This window comes from Macrosteles quadrilineatus, unplaced genomic scaffold (assembly GCF_028750875.1).
Source record: "Macrosteles quadrilineatus isolate MER2022 unplaced genomic scaffold, UCM_ALF_1.0 Scaffold_3__2_contigs__length_128488019, whole genome shotgun sequence".
Taxonomy (NCBI): domain Eukaryota; kingdom Metazoa; phylum Arthropoda; class Insecta; order Hemiptera; family Cicadellidae; genus Macrosteles; species Macrosteles quadrilineatus.
This window is the reverse complement of record NW_026542596.1, coordinates 35,254,606-35,272,832: the sequence shown is the minus strand read 5'-3', so window position 1 is coordinate 35,272,832 and position 18,227 is coordinate 35,254,606. Positions and strand designations below refer to the sequence as shown.

General features: G+C 36.6%; 1 protein-coding gene across 4 annotated transcripts in view; it reads left to right on the top strand.

Moving 5' to 3' along the window:
* LOC128988518 (histone demethylase UTY-like) overlaps positions 1-18,227 on the top strand; it is a 107,451-nt gene that overhangs the window by 28,850 nt on the left and 60,374 nt on the right. The window contains exon 1 of one of the 4 annotated variants that reach the window (XM_054409886.1): positions 15,831-15,998. The exons of the other annotated variants lie outside the window; for them this stretch is intronic. The gene's annotated coding sequence lies outside the window, so the exon portion shown is untranslated. Of the gene's footprint in view, positions 1-15,830; positions 15,999-18,227 lie in introns of those variants that run through there. 4 annotated transcript variants of the gene reach the window in all.

Sequence of the window (18,227 nt, the reverse complement as noted above, 5' to 3'; positions counted from 1 at the left end):
AGTAATTTTTGTTGTGTATTCTGTCACTACACCACAAAGAAGTTATTACTTCTCTGTGACTACACGGGCTATTTCTGGGCACACAACACACAGACTTTTAAATGTTACTGTACATTTTCATTGTATTGGCGTAAGTTTAAATTTGAAAACTTGATGATTTCTCATTTCAAATAGGTAGTCGATTACTTGACGATGAGCTTGTGACAAGGTTATTGTGCATGTTCCGAGAAACCTTGAAAGCTTCAAGTATTGCAGTATTATCACTCACTGGATAGACAATACAATACAATGCCAGTAGGCGGTATTGCATGGCAGTCGCCCACCGTCGCCGCCTATACTGTATTTATATACTGCAGTATACTATAGCATATACTGTATATTGCAGTATGTTTTGTACACTCTAGCTATCCACTAATCAGAACTACGGAAAATAATGGCACAGATGGTTATTTACCTAGGTACAAAGTACAAACAACATACAGAAAAAGTGAACTAGTTTTGTTGTAAATGTTTAATGCAGTTCATACTTCTTTTCATTAAACTTTACGTGGACCTCCTAGTGGTGCAATTTTTACAATCACTACTGATCAATTAAGTACATAGAAAATTGACTCGACGAGGAATCACAAGAAAAATATCACTGGAAATGGAAATAAATCATCAATTCCGTTTGGGAATCTTTTTTGTGAAACCATAATCCTTTACTCTAATACAAGCAATGTTTGCTTGTATGTATGTATGTATGCTTGCTTGCTTGCTTGCTTGCTTGTACCAAGATCTCGAAAATGGCTCCGACGATTTTCTTCAAATGTTGTAATAAATAGTTTATTTTTGGCCTAAAAACGAGTTTACTGCAGTTAGAACTGCCAACAAAAATCTAATTACATAGAAAAATTGAACTGAAAGTCACATTTTTTTAACATTAGTCTTATGGGTTGCTAGGTAACCATGTTGGTTGAATTAAATAACAAGGAAAAAGTAAACAAAAGACTTGTAAGTTGTAACATATGTATTCATAAAGGCATCTACCCACAGTATACTAGAAATTACAAAATACAGTACAAAAGGAAAAACATCACTTGTTACTATTGAGCAATGATTATACTGAAGCTTACTCGATACATTGTAGTAAAGGCTAACTTAGCAGTGCGGAGTGTGAAATCTGTTATGACGATTAGATTAAGGTAGATTTCCCATCCTTATGGAACAGCTGAAGCCAATTTTATTGTTAGTTGTTTCTGTCCGGTTTTCTGTGGATGTCGTGCTTTGTTTACAATTTGTTTCTTGTTATTTCAGTAATTTAAAACCTCGTTTAACCAAATAATACTATTTAATCATAAACAATAACTCGTTCACTATATTACCGTACTATATTACTATCGTTGGCTATATAACCAAACAGTCAGACACAAATAATGAGAAACTAACCCTAAAATAATAGAAACAAATTGAAAACAAAACACGACATCTACAGAAAACTAGACAGAACTAACAATAAAAGTGGCTTCAGCTGTTCCATAAGGATAGTAAGGTATCTGCAATCCTAAAATGCTATGGAAAGGTAAGGAAACAGGTCCGCAACGTAGGAAGTGGTGAAGGAAGTAGTCAATGCGAGCTATCCTGAGTGCGGGAACTGTTTATGATGATTAGATTAAAATATCTGCAGTTCTAAAATGCTATGGGAAGGTAAGGAGACAGGTCCGTGACGTAGGAAGTGGTAAAGGTGAGCTGTCCGGAGTATGACGATTTATGACGATTAGATTAAGGTATATACAATCCTAAAATGTTATGGGAAGGGAGGGAAACAGAGGTCCGCAACGTAGGAAGTGGTGAGGGAAATAGTAAGGTGAGCGGTCCGGAGTGTGGCAACTGTTTACGACAATTAGATTAAGGTATATACAATCCTAAAATGCTATGGAAAGGGAGGGAAACAGAGGTCCACGACGTAGGAAGTGGTGAAGGAAGTAGTAAAGGTGAGTAGTCCGGAGTGTGGGAACTGTTTATGACGATTAGATTAAGGTATCTACAATCTTAAAATGCTATGGGAACGGGAAGGGAGGAAAACAGATCTGAGACGTAGGAAGTGGTGAAGGAAGTAAGTCAAGGCGAGCAGTCCGGTGTGTGGGAACTGTTTATGAGGATTAGATTAAGGTATCTGCAATCTTAAAATGCAATGGGAAGGGAGGGAAACAGGTCCGCGACGTAGGAAGAGGTGAATGAAGTAGTAAAGGCGAGCAGTGTTGAGTCTGGGAACTGGAAACCAATTGTAACAGTTAGATTTATGTATCTGAAATTGAAATACTGAAATGCTATGAGAGGGGATGGAAAAATGTCCAAGACATAGGAAATGGTGAAAGAAGTATTAAATACATTTTAGCAGTGCGGAAATGTGTGTGGCAATTAGATTAATGTATTTAAAATACTAAAATGCTACGGAAAGAGATGACAACAGGTCCACGACGTAGGAAGTAGTAAAGTTTAGAATCGCAGAGTGTGGGAACCGTTTGTGGCAGTTAGATTAATGTATCTGTAATACTTAAATGCTATGAGAAGGGAAGGAAATGGTGAAGGAAGTAGTAAAGGGGGAATCGCAGAGTGGGGGAATTATTTTCCCCGAGCAAAGCTCGGTCCCCAGGTACTTGATGTTTATTTGATATTTGAGTTAAAATGTGGATCACGCCGATTACGTCAATCAGCTGAGTAGCTTTAAAGTGCTCGCCTAGTAAAAAGTCGCCGGTTCGATCCTGATGAAATTAATAACCTTTTTGAAGATTCAAAACCAGACCCAGCTGTCCTTGATGTTTGTACTTTTGATTAACTGCCTTGCCTAAAGAAACCGCTGATCTTAGTCAGTTTACACAGATAATCTCACTCCATTCATCTTGAACATGTTCAGCTTTTAACCTGCTTATCTTTGGGACTTTGTTGTATCAATAATAATGACAATGATAATACGATGGTTTGGATATGGATTTGTAGAAAATCTAACTGGCTTTTGATATTCTGTCTTGACGAAAAAGCTGTAAGTTTACCAAACGAATTGATTTACACTGACACTCTTTCGTCTGACCTACACACTTATGATTAGAAGTGTGCAAAGCAAAGCTGACAAACCAGGGTACGTTGCGAAAATGTGAACGATGAACGACTAGGTTCAACTGTCTCTCAGCTGTCTATTAGCCGAGATTACTTAGAAGCCCAATAATCAAGCGCAATTGTAAACATTTCAGAAAGCTTCTGACATTTCTCAGGATCGAACCGTCAACCTTCTGAGCACATGGTTCGAAACCGGACCCAGCTGTTCCTGATCATTGGGATTTAGATAAATGGTTCTGGCCAATGAAACTGATCGTAGTCTGTTAACTAGCAACGCAGATCATCTCACAAAATTCTACACTCATCCTTCACTCATACCTTAGGTGGCGTCCCCATCTATGATAAGACTCGGCACCCAGATATAGTGTGTTCCAGTTGGTTCCACAACAGACAAGGCAACAATTAACAATAACTCATTCAATAGCCTGTGGTTCCACCGATCGTTGGTTCCACCATCGGCCTTCCTTCGACGTAAACGGTTTGGCAAGTTTGTCGCAAGTGCTGATAACAGAGTAGGCCACTCAGTGACCGGAAACGGATGTTGCAACGCCGGTGTCACCTCTCACTACTTCCGGTTACCTAGGGATAGTCTTTCCATGATACTAGGTGACGATTCGCCAGATCTGTCCTGGATAGTCAGAAAGAGTCACTTGGAGACACATTTAGGATAAATTATCACACAACGTTACGACTTTCAAATAAATATCTCTACAGCGTGTTCAAGGGAAATTTGATTTTAATTTAGACAATATAGGACTATAATAAAATTTGATGCAAATGAAATTAATATGTTTGTGATTGTCATTGCAGTAGTTTTAATTCTAAATTGATCGCAAACCTAACCAGTGCATAAGCACTACGTTCATTGCACTTTTTGGAGCCCACAACCATTGCATAAAAAGCATTCATTTTATTTGCACTTTTTGGGAACCAACAACCAGTGCATTCAAAGCATCACTACATGCACTTCACTTTTTAGGAGCCAACAACCAGTTTATTCAGAGCATCACTACATGAATTTAACTTGTTATGAGCCAACAACTAGTGCATTCAAAGCATCACTACATGCATTTCACTTTTTAGGAGCCAACGACCAGTGCATTCAAAGCATCACTACATGAATTTCACTTGTTATGAGCCAACGACCAGTGCATTCAAAGCATCACTACATGCATTTCACTTTTTAGGAGCCAACAACCAGTGCATTCAAAGCATCACTACATGCATTTCACTTTTTGGGAACCAACAACCAGTGCATTCAAAGCATCACTACATGCACTTCACTTTTTAGGAGCCAACAACCAGTTTATTCAGAGCATCACTACATGAATTTAACTTGTTATGAGCCAACAACTAGTGCATTCAAAGCATCACTACATGCATTTCACTTTTTAGGAGCCAACGACCAGTGCATTCAAAGCATCACTACATGCATTTCACTTTTTAGGAGCCAACGACCAGTGCATTCAAAGCATCACTACATGCATTTCACTTTTTAGGAGCCAACAACCAGTGCATTCAAAGCATCACTAGATGCATTTCACTTTTTAGGAGCCAACAACCAGTGCATTCAAAGCATCACTAGATGCATTTCACTTTTTAGGAGCCAACGACCAGTGCATTTAAAGCATCACTACATGCATTTCACTTTTTGGGAGCTAACAACCAGTGCATTCAAAGCATCACTAGATGCATTTCACTTTTTAGGAGCCAACGACCAGTGCATTCAAAGCATCACTAGATGCATTTCACTTTTTAGGAGCCAACAACCAGTGCATTTAAAGCATCACTACATGCATTTCACTTTTTGGGAGCTAACAACCAGTGCATTCAAAGCATCACTACATGCATTTCACTTTTTAGGAGCCAACAAGCAGTGCATTCAGAGCATTACTACACGCATTTCACTTTTTAGGAGCCAACAACCAGTGCATTCGAAAACTATTTCAAGGGATTGAAACGATTTTATCCATGCCAATTAAATAACTACCTCGAAGAACATTGGTTTTAGCTGACGTACCCCACAATTTCTTTAGTGTAATCGCTTTGTTCTCAGACTAAGTTCAGGATCATCCCTTGGAGCCAGTGGTAGTCTGTCTCCTCTCACTTCCGGCAGAGGGCGAACTGTTTCCGGTAGGCCCGACACCGGAAGTGGAGCCGGGGGTTGACCGAGATCCAATTTCGTTTTGTTTGATTTTTCAATACCTGCGCTACAGACGTGAATATGATTTGTCAATAGATCTACCCCCCCCCCCCCCCCCCCCCGATCTGCCCGCTTTGACGTCTCGACTTCTTGTACATTGTCATAACTCTGAAGGGTCGCCTCTTTTGGTCTTTTCATGTCAAACGTCTGTTTTGTATAGTTTGGATTCCGTTTGATTTAGACTTTCTGCAGATTTGTATGAGTTTAACTTTCTTTTTTTGTGTTTTCAGACTATCAGTAGTACGAAACTGTGCCTGCGATTAAAGGTTTCATGATACAATTAATTGCAATCTATTGGTACTGTATAGTATTTACTCTTATATAAATATGTATTCTGAGCTACATTTTTTATGGGTTATTGAATTGTGCAATTTATTACATAAAAAAATAATGAATTGCATCAACACAATAAGTATTTTTTTTATGGAAAAGCTGTGTGCTTATGCTTGAGTTAAACTTTCTTTTTTTGTATTTTCAGACTACAGTATTCAGTAGTACGAAACTGTGCCTGCGATTAAAGGTTTCATGATACAATTAATTGCAATCTATTGGTACTGTATAGTATTTACTCTTATATAAATATGTATTCTGAGCTACATTTTTTATGGGTTATTGAATTGTGCAATTTATTACATAAAAAAATAATGAATTGCATCAACACAATAAGTATTTTTTTTTATGGAAAAGCTGTGTGCTTATGCTTGTAAAGTTCAATAATGAAGTTTTGTGCATATTTATTTGCATATTTTTAGCTGCACATTCGCATCCAAGAACAATGTTGTGCATAAAAATGACGTTAAATTTCCAGACAAACATTTTACAAACATGCCATATTAATTGTGAACGCACGTCAGGATTTTACATGTAGCCAGCTTGATACAACAAAACGTGAAGCCCACAGTGGTAACTTGCGGAAACATGTTATTATAAGCCACAAAATTAGCCATGCAGTCGGCTCCACAATAATTGTAAGCCAATTTGCAGCAGTGGTCATAGACTTGGAATGCGATAGGCCCCTGTGGCTGCTTCGTACGTTGAACCACAACCACTATAGCACATACACTTGTGGGATGGACGGCGAATCGTTTATGTAGTCTGTATGATAGACCCTGTCTCCTGACACGACCCCCTGTCTACCTGGACTATCACCATCCCGGGCCAGTCCCAGGTAGACAGGGTCCATCATACAGATTGTAATTGTCTAGGTAACCGAGTCTCTAACCTTGGATTTTTTCAAATATAAAAAAAAATATTTGAATTTCTATCTACCCTATATATACCTCATCTAACAGTCCTACCAAGTAAATGCCATTGCGATTTCTGTAAACACTTAGCACAGTGTCAATGACCATTTACATTCAAACGGTACAGACCGTTACCGCTGTCTGAGTAGTGAGTGTTGTTCCAAAGTTTTGGTGCAATGTCTGTGTTTGTCTATTTATAACTCCCACTGTCCGCGCACTTCAAATTTCTCCGTGCAACAATTTATTTCTGTGTTGGCGCGACGACGCGGCGCGGTCACTGATTCCTTCTGCAAGGCTACGTGCTTCTGGCTGCAGTTCTTTGTTTTCTGTGGCTGAAACCCGTGAATTTACCAGTACCTGACCACTGCAACATTATTAATTTTGAGAATCTTTTTGATCGTTTAATTTTTGTAAATATTTCGGGATATTTCATTACATTCGGTTTTTTTTTACTTTCTCCAATACTCCCCTTATGAATTGTGTATGTTATTATTATGTCATAACTATGTATCGTGTTAGTGTGTTAGTGTCTATCATTAGTATATTATGGAGAAGGTATTTCTTTCCACACCATTTTGGAGTTTGAGTTTTAGGTGGAAATATTCGCTTTGGTCCTCTTCAATAAAAATAGTTGTTTTCGAAGTGATGTCTTTGTGGTTGTGTGTACAGAGCTACAGACTACGCCTGTGGTTCGAATTTGATAAAATTTGGTTTGTGGGTACTACATTGGTACTACCATAGAAAAAAATAAACACCATACAACATGGTGTTTATTTATTCTTTTGTACCACCATGGGGAACTCATCTCAAATGGGATGAGTTCCCATCTCAAATGGGATGAGGTCAACTATATAGACAAGTTATTCCCTTTTCTGTGGTATTACTTCATAGTATCTCAAAAGTGTTTTATCATTTTTGTTAACATTTTGTATTAAAAAACGGCTCGAAGAGTTTGGTTAAAATTTTGTTCTCATTATCCTTTTAAGTGTAAACAAAATTGTACACCCCCCCCAGCTTAAAAAAGTGTTGGTACCCCTATCTTACTGCAAATGTTTTTGGAAACATTTCCCATTTACCCATTAAATGGGTTTCGACCATGTTTCGACAAGCTAGGGAGAAAGTATGTGTCAGATTGCTGATACCTTTGAGTTCTACTTATCTCCGTGTATATAGTTTTGACTGATTGCTCTCTCTGTTGCAGGTAAGGCGAGGGTTATCCGACCAATGATGCGGTAAGTTAACTGATATCAGTGTTGATTGTTGATCCAGTCATTGAGTGAGCGTGTAGCCTGTCTTTACTATCTGGAGTGATTCGCAGTTTGTGTCGTAAGGTTGGCAGTAGTTTGGTGATAGACTGATAACATAAAAGTGTCGATAACAGCTGTCAGCTCTACACTCGGTTTCATGTGACATTGCAGCAGTAAGTTAACTGATATGTTCAGTTAACACTGTTCATTGAGTGAGCGTGTAGCCTGTCTTTACTATATGGAGTGATTCGCAGTTTGTGTTGTAAGGTTGGCAGTAGGTCGGTGATAGACCGATAACAGAAAAGTGTTGATAACAGCTGTCAGCTCTACACTCGGTTTCTTGTGACATTGCGGCAGTAAGTTAACTGATATCAATGTTCTGTTCATTGAGTGAGCGTGTAGCCATTGACTATATTATATCATTTACGAATCTTTCATACAGTAGGCCTAGTTTGAAAATATTGCAAAACACGCATGAGTTAATGTATATTTAAGAAACTAATCAAATAAAAATAGTATTTTCTTTTAATTGCCCCCTTTTAATTATGTAACAAAGTGCGGTAGATCAATTTCCTTATTTCCATTAATTCCAGTTACATCAAAGGTGAGTGAGTTTCATTTCCAGGTTAGCAAACCTCATCTCCTCCCAATATCGCTTTTTTGCTTCATTCCTGGTTTTTATCTCGGATTATGACTCGGAATTCTTCAAAATACGACTTAATCAAGAGCTTTATTCATCTTATAAGTGGAAATGTAACCGTAGGAAATGCTATGTATAGTTTTAAAAGTTATCACCCCCTTAAACAATCAATTGTGAGTAATTCGTTCGGGTCCCCATATTCACAGCTATAAAAATACTGGTACGTAATTTTTACTTTGTTTTGTACGAAATTATCTCATTTATGTTTTATGTAAAGAGGTACAGTTGTAACTTGAGCAGTATTTTTGTAAAGTATAAACCCCTTTTTTGAAATCGGGTGAAAAAAGAGAACTAAAACAGGTACTTATTACAATCATAATGAGAGGGAATACATGCTGTATTGCATTGATATGCATGTATATTTTTCATCTTAAAAAAGCAATTTCTTTCATCTATAGTATCTATGAATTCAGTAGACATAGTCAATGATTTTTGTTAGTAGGTGGCGTATTTTAATGCAACATAATTGCATTTATTGTTCTCAAAATGTTCCGTTTTTTCAGCATCGTTCATCTAGTTTGAATAATTTACTCAGTTATTGCATTGTATATCGTTTAGCCTATTAAACATAAACACAGTCAGGCAATCCAATTGTCAAACGAGAATTAATCGACCAGACTTGCCACACAATAAAATAGTGCAGCATAGATTTACTAGACCAGATGATAAAATCTGCTCGCGCAACTACGCTAGACCAGCTCTAGTCAGCTGTTGGGAAACAAATTTTATCATTGTTTATCAGCTGGGCTGGGCTATTACAAGCACTAAATCAGCTGTGATATAACCTTGCAGCGCAGTGCTACCACTAGCGAAACAGCTGTGACGTCATGCACACTGACCTGCGCAACAATGCCACTTTTACCGCGCGTGCAGAAGATTGCATTGTTGCATTTCCTTCCTGTGAAGGTGACATTTCCGTGGGGAACGGTGCAGTTAGATTAAGATTATAATTCAACACGAACCTTGATTTGGTTAGCTCTAAAATTTGTTTTTAATTAATTTTATCGGGTTTAGGCTTTAGGAGTTTCATTTCGAGGTTATAAGGTCTCATTTTATGCATCTTATAAAATGTATAGCTGAAAATTAAATTGTAAATAGACTGTTAATTGGTGTCACAATATTTACACTTGTTACTTAATATTAGCGTTAAGAATAAGAATGTATTTATTTTCTTGAAAGGAATATTACAAAACAATACAAATGATAAAACTATAACATAGATACTGTTGTATTTTGATTCGTAAAAGAAATAAAATAGATTCACTTTCTGCAAAATAATTACACTTTAAAATCATTCAAGCTATTACATATAAACTAAAAACAATATAAAATCAATTCAAATCCGCATGTAAGAAATTTAACAACAGTTCTTCCAAGAAAACTTAGGGCCTCCAAGAAAGGCATAGCCTGTGCAACGATATAAACAACTAATTTACATCGTTATTATTACAACGTAGATATTTAGATCGTTGAACCTGTGTGTAGGTTCCTTATCTAGACTGACAACGGAATGCGTGGGATAGTTAAGCTTAATATTACTGACCCACTTATTGATACATTAAAAACATAATTTTCTCAGTTCACAATTACTGATTCATGTACATTAGTTCTAAACTACCACAAAGACAACGTAATATCATGAAACTACAGAATTAATTATTTATACAAGGATTTTTATTAAACATTCAAAATTATCACCTGTCAAAAGCCAAGTCTTAAGTTTCTTTGAAAATAAACCTAAAGTTTTACAATTAACAATATTTTCTGGTAATTTACAAAACAATCTCTGCACCTACAAAACAGTAGTCTAATTATTAAGGAAAAAGGTTAAATTAGGCCTAGGCTCAACTGCACGCTCTTTTTTCCATAATATTTCCATATACATACATAATATCTATACACCTAATCATCAATCATTAATCATTAATGACTTGTGTAATGCAACGTTGCATGGGAAGATTACCTCCTTCGCTGATGATACTAGCCTGTGTTATGTCCGGGATAGCTCAACTGACTTAACACGAAATAACTTCAGATCTTAAAGCTCTTCAATGGCGGTTCTCCAAAAATTACATATTGCTTAGTCCAGAAAAAACAAAATTTATAAAATTTTCATTGAGAAATGAAATGCCATTTGATGCATTAATGTAAATTAAGAATAAGGTAGCACCGAAGACCGAGCCCTGGGGCACCCCACTAGTAATGCAACCCAATTCACTCAAGGTGTCATTAATTTTGATAATTTCTTTTCTGTTTTCCAAATAGCTTTCAAACAATTTTAATACATTCCCTCTTGCCCCACTGTAAAACAGGTTTTCCAAAAGAATAACACTTATTGTTATACAGCGTTATCACGAATTTATTTAAATAATAACGATACAACTGTAAAATACTTGCTTTCATCTCTGTCTACAATCAAAGAGCTGTACATATACCCCAAAATAAGGAAATCATGTCGAATTGGGCGCACTAAACGTTACCAACAGGAAACATCGAAAAAAAATTCACGTGTATGGCTATTTTAAAATTTAAAAAATTCAAAGCTATAAACAATTTACAGCTGATCTTAACGGGGTTTTCTGATGCTATCTAATGTCGAATGGTACAATAATTACAATCACACCTTTTGTACCATTAAGCTGTAAATGTACAGCTGATCGTCAATTTTATAGATACGATATTTCTTGGTTGACTGATTGTAGTAATTAATTCTCCGTTATTCTATTCAGCCGTTTATTCTACGTAGTAATTAATATATCAGTTTTCCAGCCCACTGAAGTCGACTATGTCATTAGCTTTGGCACCGTTATACTACAGAAACAGTTAAGAATTGTTTTTATGTTCCTGACTAAAAGGAACATACAAGTTAAAGTTCCTAAAGTGAAAAGGAAATATTAAGAGTTCTACTGTATTTGTTATTGTTATAGTGTCCACTCAAATGATATTAAAAGTAACATTTTCGGATCCGTATACTAAATTTGACCAACTTAAAACCATTCAAGTAGTCTACAAAAATATTAATACCCCCGCCGCAGCAAACCTGCCGACTAAGCGAATTTCCATTTGTCTGAATTGATTTTCAGTTAAATATATTTTAATAGCATTAGGTTTAACGAGTACCTAGGTTTGCTGCTACAAGGAAACTAATAAAGTGTGTTTTTGAGTAAAATATTGATAGCTTAGTACAAAATAAATAAATTTGCCAATTTTGATCAAAATATATCCATAAACAAGCAAACTACAACATTTGACAATATTCTCCATAAGAATAACATGGGAATTTAAAATTTAAAATTTTTTAAATTTTCTCCGTTACTAATAATTGAACAAAAATACTTTTATATACTAAATTATTTGTTTTTTTAAGCTCTTTAAAAAGGTCTAAAGAGAAATCGGGAAATTTTGTGTTTTGAGGGTCAAAAGTGAGAAAACCCAATTTTTACCCCATAAAACCCCCCGTAAAGCCCCGTTCCCATGGTCCGATCGTGCTGGTTCGCGAACTCATTCAAGTTTATCCCGCTTTACACCTTTAAACCAAATTTCATCAAAATCGGACAAAAATTACTCAAGTTATCGCGTTCACGGACGTATATATATATATATATAAGTCTCTCTCTCTATATATATATATATATACATATATAAAAATTTGAACGAATGGTGTTTTTGGCCTCTGGGGACATCAAAATGAAAAAGTAAATCGGTCCCGGGTCTAGGTCTTACCGTGCCACCTACGGTAATACCCCTATAGGGAAATTCGCTAAAATTCAAATGGTTTAGCCGTATGATGGTCGTAATTAGTTACTTAACTTTCGCACTGTTCAAAACATGGTTGACAATTTTGTTTGTGTAGCTACCTTCCATTAATAATATATTCAATAGCACAAAGGGCTCTTTTCCCATATGAGGAGGCGACCAAATGCTACAGAAAAAGGTAAAGATAATTTCACCATCATGTTCAAGAACTGTGTTTTTAAGAGAAAGAAAACAAACACAACTAAACACTCAAATTTAAAGTGTGAAACATAAATATAAAAGCACTAAGCGAAATTAGAGTTAAATCATGATAAAAAATGAACAAAAACATACCGTTGTTATACATAAAAATGTTCCTTTGGTACTGTACGGCATATGATAAAACAAATAGCAAAGATATAATTTCCAAAAGAATAACATTGGAACTCTTGGGGCGCAAACCTTTGGTTAAAGCATTAGGAAAACTCTTTGGCTTTCCTATTTGTAACCGGATTAATGAGTATACCAAATTTCAGCCTTCTGGCAGTTCTAGCTAGTCAACAAGAGAATTGGTGATGAATGAGTCAGTGAGTCATTGAGGGCTTTCACTTTTATAAGATGAATGAAGTTACTGTACATGTCTATCTTCAAAGAAGCTACTGTATTCAAGCAAATCTTAAGTATTTCCTAGACTGAGGTATTTGAAAAGGCATTCTACCGAAATATGCCACTCCCTTGTTTTTGGTTAGGAAAATGTAGACAAGGTGTTTGAGAATTCAAGAGAAATAAAACTTGTCCTGATTAATCTTGAAAACGAAAACCTGGAATTGGTAAAAACGAGATGTTTATAATAACATTGCGAGAAATTAAATGGACACATTTTTTATACAAAGACCGAATGGCTGGTTCTTTTATAGACATTTGCCTATTGAATACAACCTTAACCCCACTTCACTGTTCCTATGTACGCCCAGTCGGTTCGAATTATCACTGGGGGAGGAAATAGTCTGAAGGGTTCCTACAAGATTTTGTTTCCAAGACACCCCCTCCCCCCCGGGACTGAAATTTCTCCCCCATGAAGGGCTGTTGTAAAAGCATCTGGAGTAAGCTCTAAATACCTTCGCCCCTTCAATGGCTTCACCGTTTCCATTTTCCTCCCTTTCTTGCCTCTAATCGACCCCTTTGTTGTTTTATTAACAAGTTTACACCTGTGAGGTGTATTTTTCCCGTTTCGTAGCGCGATTTCGTATTGGTTTGGTGCTAGAGTTTTCACTAGTTGCGACCTCTTTGGGTTTCCACCATACGTTTTGTGTTTTGAAATACATTTTTTCACTCGAGTGTACACAGTGAAGAACTTGATTAATTAATTTTAAATAACCACCCTACCGCAGATATATTTGTGTATTTTATTTAGAAACAACAGTTTGTAAGATGATTTTAGTTAGAAATACTAGGCTTATATTTATTGTAGGCCTACTGTATTTTGCATTTTTGCGTACCTTAAATATAATGGAATATTTAGAGGGCCGCCACTGTTAAAATTTGCCCTATGCAAATAAATGTAAAAGTAACATAACCTAACCAATCATAACCCAACCTAACCTAACTTAACCTAAATTAGCATGGCCTAACCCAACCAAGCATAGTATAACCCAACCTGACTTGACGTAACGTAACTAGCTTTAAGTGGCGACCTGCCTCCTTAACATGGGATAGGAAAATATCTTTTACTCATTGATGGGTGGTTTACAGTAGACAATACAATGCCGAATCAATTATTCAACGCGATCTAAATCATATTTCACTCTATTTTACTATTTTGAATCTAAAGTTTAAACCAAGCTTATGCTACTCTTTACACCCCTTATACCCCTTCCACATCAACCCCTACATCGCACATCGCCCAATCAATGTCGGACAATGGGTCATTACGTCATCGCCATTCACTCGCTGCGCTCGGCCGCGTTTCATTTAAATGGCTTTGTTTTCATTTGCATCTCATCATTGGCTGCCCTTAAAGGGCTGCTTGTTGAATTAGCACTCGAAACTCGAAGGGTATCAATAGTGGAGGGGTTGTACTTCCTGTGTTTCTGTTTCAAAAGGAAATCATTGTAGTGATTTTAAAAGAAATTAGGTTTTTAAAAAGAATACCTTGAATCTACATTACGTCGTGAAAATGTCGAAAATGTCACTAGCCTGTGTCTTGCTTGTGTGTGGTATATAGGTTAAAATCTTTTACACTGGTTATGTAAAAAATAAGTATTAAGACAGGCAAGGGGTGCAAGGAAGAAGTAGATGAGATGTTTATCAACAAAACCTCAGCATGAAATAAATCTAAAAAAAAACAAGGGGTGATAGTAAGACCATAGTTTAAATCTTGATGTTGATACTGTATACAAATTAATTTTGACAGTGAAATAAAAACTATTATGGAACTAGCATTACATTTGTTAAATAGTTTATAACGACTAGACCAATTTACTTAAAAACTAGCGTTTGGCATTCTTCCAACTACCATATACATATTGCATTGTAACTAGCTGATAGAAATAATAATGATAGAAATAGCATTGTAACATAATAGAAATAGAAGAAAGAAATTGAAATTAACTTTAAAAAGAAAAGTAACGTCTACAGTAGGTTAAGTATGTTAAGATTGTTCCTTAACAAATCAATGACCCACTTATTTGCTATGCAGTTTGGTCGTGTCACACAGTTAGCACGCGTTGATGTTGACGATTATTTCAGGAATATGAATCACATTTCATGTGGAGAAGTAAGACTTGGGGGTATAACCACGCTTTTGTCACTTGTTTCATTATGTAGTAATTGTTTTGTTCGGGATTACTGAATAGTTATGATGTTAGGCGAATCCGTAGTACAGACGGATATTTAAGTTAAGAAATTATTTCTTTGGGTTGTTAGAGTTAAACAATTATAATTAATAGTATAAGGACAGTACGGTACGTGATATACTTACGGGAAGTAAAAAATAAGTCATATTACAATTGAAACATGAATTTACACTGATTACTCACAAGGGTGTAAATACATATATGTATGAAAGATGATAGTGGTGATAGATATCCATTGGACACCCCTAATATCATCAGAGTTAAATTAAATTCACTTTATTTTACAATATTGTGAGTGAAATATGTTCAGTAATTATATTAGTTCATCCATGGTCTTTATTTAATCTAATCCAATCATTTTTCAATCGTCTGGCCAGCCTAGTGGCTGCAGTGCTCGCCTTCAAATCTGAAGGTCGCTGGTTCGATTCCAAGCGAGATGCTACTTGTCATTGGGCTATCAGATGGTTGTTAACAACAGGTCAACACACGAACATATTCAGGTCGCGCGTGCACTGTGCAGTGGTGCAGCTCAGCTAATGTTTGTGTAAATGTTTGTGTAAATGTCCATAATGTTTGCTATGACTATGACTGACAGCGACAGGAAGAGACGTGATATGATAGGCACTCGGCGGAGCTGATGTTTTCAGGACGGCACGCGGTTGGAGGGGTGGTGCCCTCCCCCCTCCACAGCAATGGACTCGTCCGTTCCCCCTTACCACTTACCATCCCCAGTTAGACAAAGGAGGTCCGTTGGTGCGAGAGGACGTTGCTCGTTGTGCCGGTCGTGGATGTGAGGAGTGTTTTATTTATTTGGATGTTTTTCATTTCGTGTGTAGTTCTGTGCGCCAGTGCCATTTAAAGTTTAAATACATGTGCTACGTCAGCCTGAAGTTATCTAGTCGTTTGATCTCCTTATCGGTGAGTTATAACAAGCCTAAACTTAATAAGCTCAGTAATTTGTGATTTTTAATTTTTTTTAGACTATTGGGAGCTGTGCATTAATTGGGCCACTTTTGGTTAAATTTGTGAGCTTTAAAAGTTTGAAAATCTAAAATGTTAATTTATTTAGTGTGTTTGGGATTTATGTAAATACAACAATGAGAAAAATTAAATTACCATGGACAAATAGATAGGGTACCTACTGGTAACTTATTTGAAAATTTGTATTATCTTCAACCTAACCTGTTCTATTGTCTCAAGATCCATACCCTGAACACACATTGGGGCAGATTTTTGTTATTGAAAATATACAACAATAGTTAAACGTTATTTTATATAACCTTTGATACTTAACAAAGGAAGCATTTATGAAAGGAGCTTATAACTGCCATAGCGTACATACTTTACTGCCATAGAAAACACCTACAGTAGTAGGCTACAATTAAAATTCCTGCAAGAGTCCAACAATCGTAAACTAATGAAATAGGCATACTTTATTGTCTAGTCTACATTGCATTACAAAGGTAAACAACTGAATAATGTAGCCTATAACATTATTCAATCCACCAAAAACGATATTCGAGAACCTATTCTAAAAACACTACTAAGTAAAATGCTGTCTACAAGAGTTATTCATAGAAGATGGCACGTGTCGAAGGTGTCCGGATGTACACAAACTAAACAATTAATCAACACGTCTGCGTCTGCTACATTTCTCCGCCACTGCCACTGCCATCAATATAAGTTAGTTATTCATGGACTGATGAAGTATTCACGGCGTTGTTGGCCACTGCCGACTGTATCGTCGTTTCCGAGTAATGTAAACAAATAGTGGCATTGCACTTTCTTTGTCTAGCGGTACGGTGTCTTCAGGTCGTTGCACCGCAGTGGAGATGCACTCGCTCCGACGCGACGTCTGTGCTTGTTTTGGTAGCTTGTGTGGTTTGTCTAGTTTTGGATCGGCCTTTCATAATAATCTAGATTTTGAAGTATTTTCTGATACTGTATATGTTAACTCGTAATGTAAAAATTATTTTGGTGTTAATATTTACGTGATGTATTCACGCCTTCGACCTTTTTAATTGTGTATAAGGGGACGGTCCAAACCCTGGTGTTGTTAAGCTATTCAGCGAATTAAAAATTAACTTATTACCTACACGTGGCTGTAGTTGTAGGCCCTAGGTAATGCCGTTGTGGCGTATTGAAACAATTATATTGGCCCAACAGTACTGAAGTTACGACGAGCAAGAAATTAAGGTTTCATATAGGCCTACCTTTATTGGCTTTGTTAAACTAAGTTAAACACCAAACACATTCGGTAGTCTCTTCAAGGAATGCTTCTTCAGATTGGGGGGGACGAGATAAAAAAAAATAATAGATTTTCAGTTAAAACTAATTTTCGATATCCTAAACTGTCAAGATGAACGTGCAGTATAGTCAAGTTGCTCAATAGAGGTAACCGTACAAGCAGTTCTTACATAAATAGTCAAACGCTTTCTCCTTTCTACTTTTAGTCGTTGGCACTTCATTCATTGGGTCTTTTTCAGAAGATGGCTTTTTAAACTGTGGAGTAACCAATGTTTAGGTTAGGTTAGTTCATAGCTTGTTTTTATTTACCTACTGGAGGAGAAGAAGATAGGTCATCACAAAAACTAAAAAAATCACTTGACCTAAACTGAGGTTTGTCCACAGTTCATAGTGGCAGCCCTGTTCTGAACGACCCCGTACGATCTATGTAGGCCTACGACGAGTACCTTGTGATATATTCACATTAGATCAATGTTGATGTTACGTGCCTAATGTCAGCATTGACAGCGTTATCTCTAGCACGACCTTGGCTATGAATAGTCTGCCTTGACCTCGCCACCAACTTACGTTAACTTCCGGCCTGAGTCAGGGCTTGTAGCCTAATGAGTTTCAGTCGAGTGTGTGGTAAGTGCTATAGCCTACTTGAATATCTTTTGCAAGTGGAATGACTCTACGACCTCTTGATGTGATGAGTTGAGTATGTTGTTGATTACATGGCGATTTGTATTAGGATAGCTCAACGTCTACATGGAACGTTATGTTGCCCAAGATTCTTACATATAGCAATTAAAGAGGGTTTTATGCTCAAACGAATCTCGTCGAAAGTTCGTTCCATAGAATGGATTATCTTGGGAAGTTCTATAGAATGGTATTCCATCAAACACTTCTCTCTTGACATTT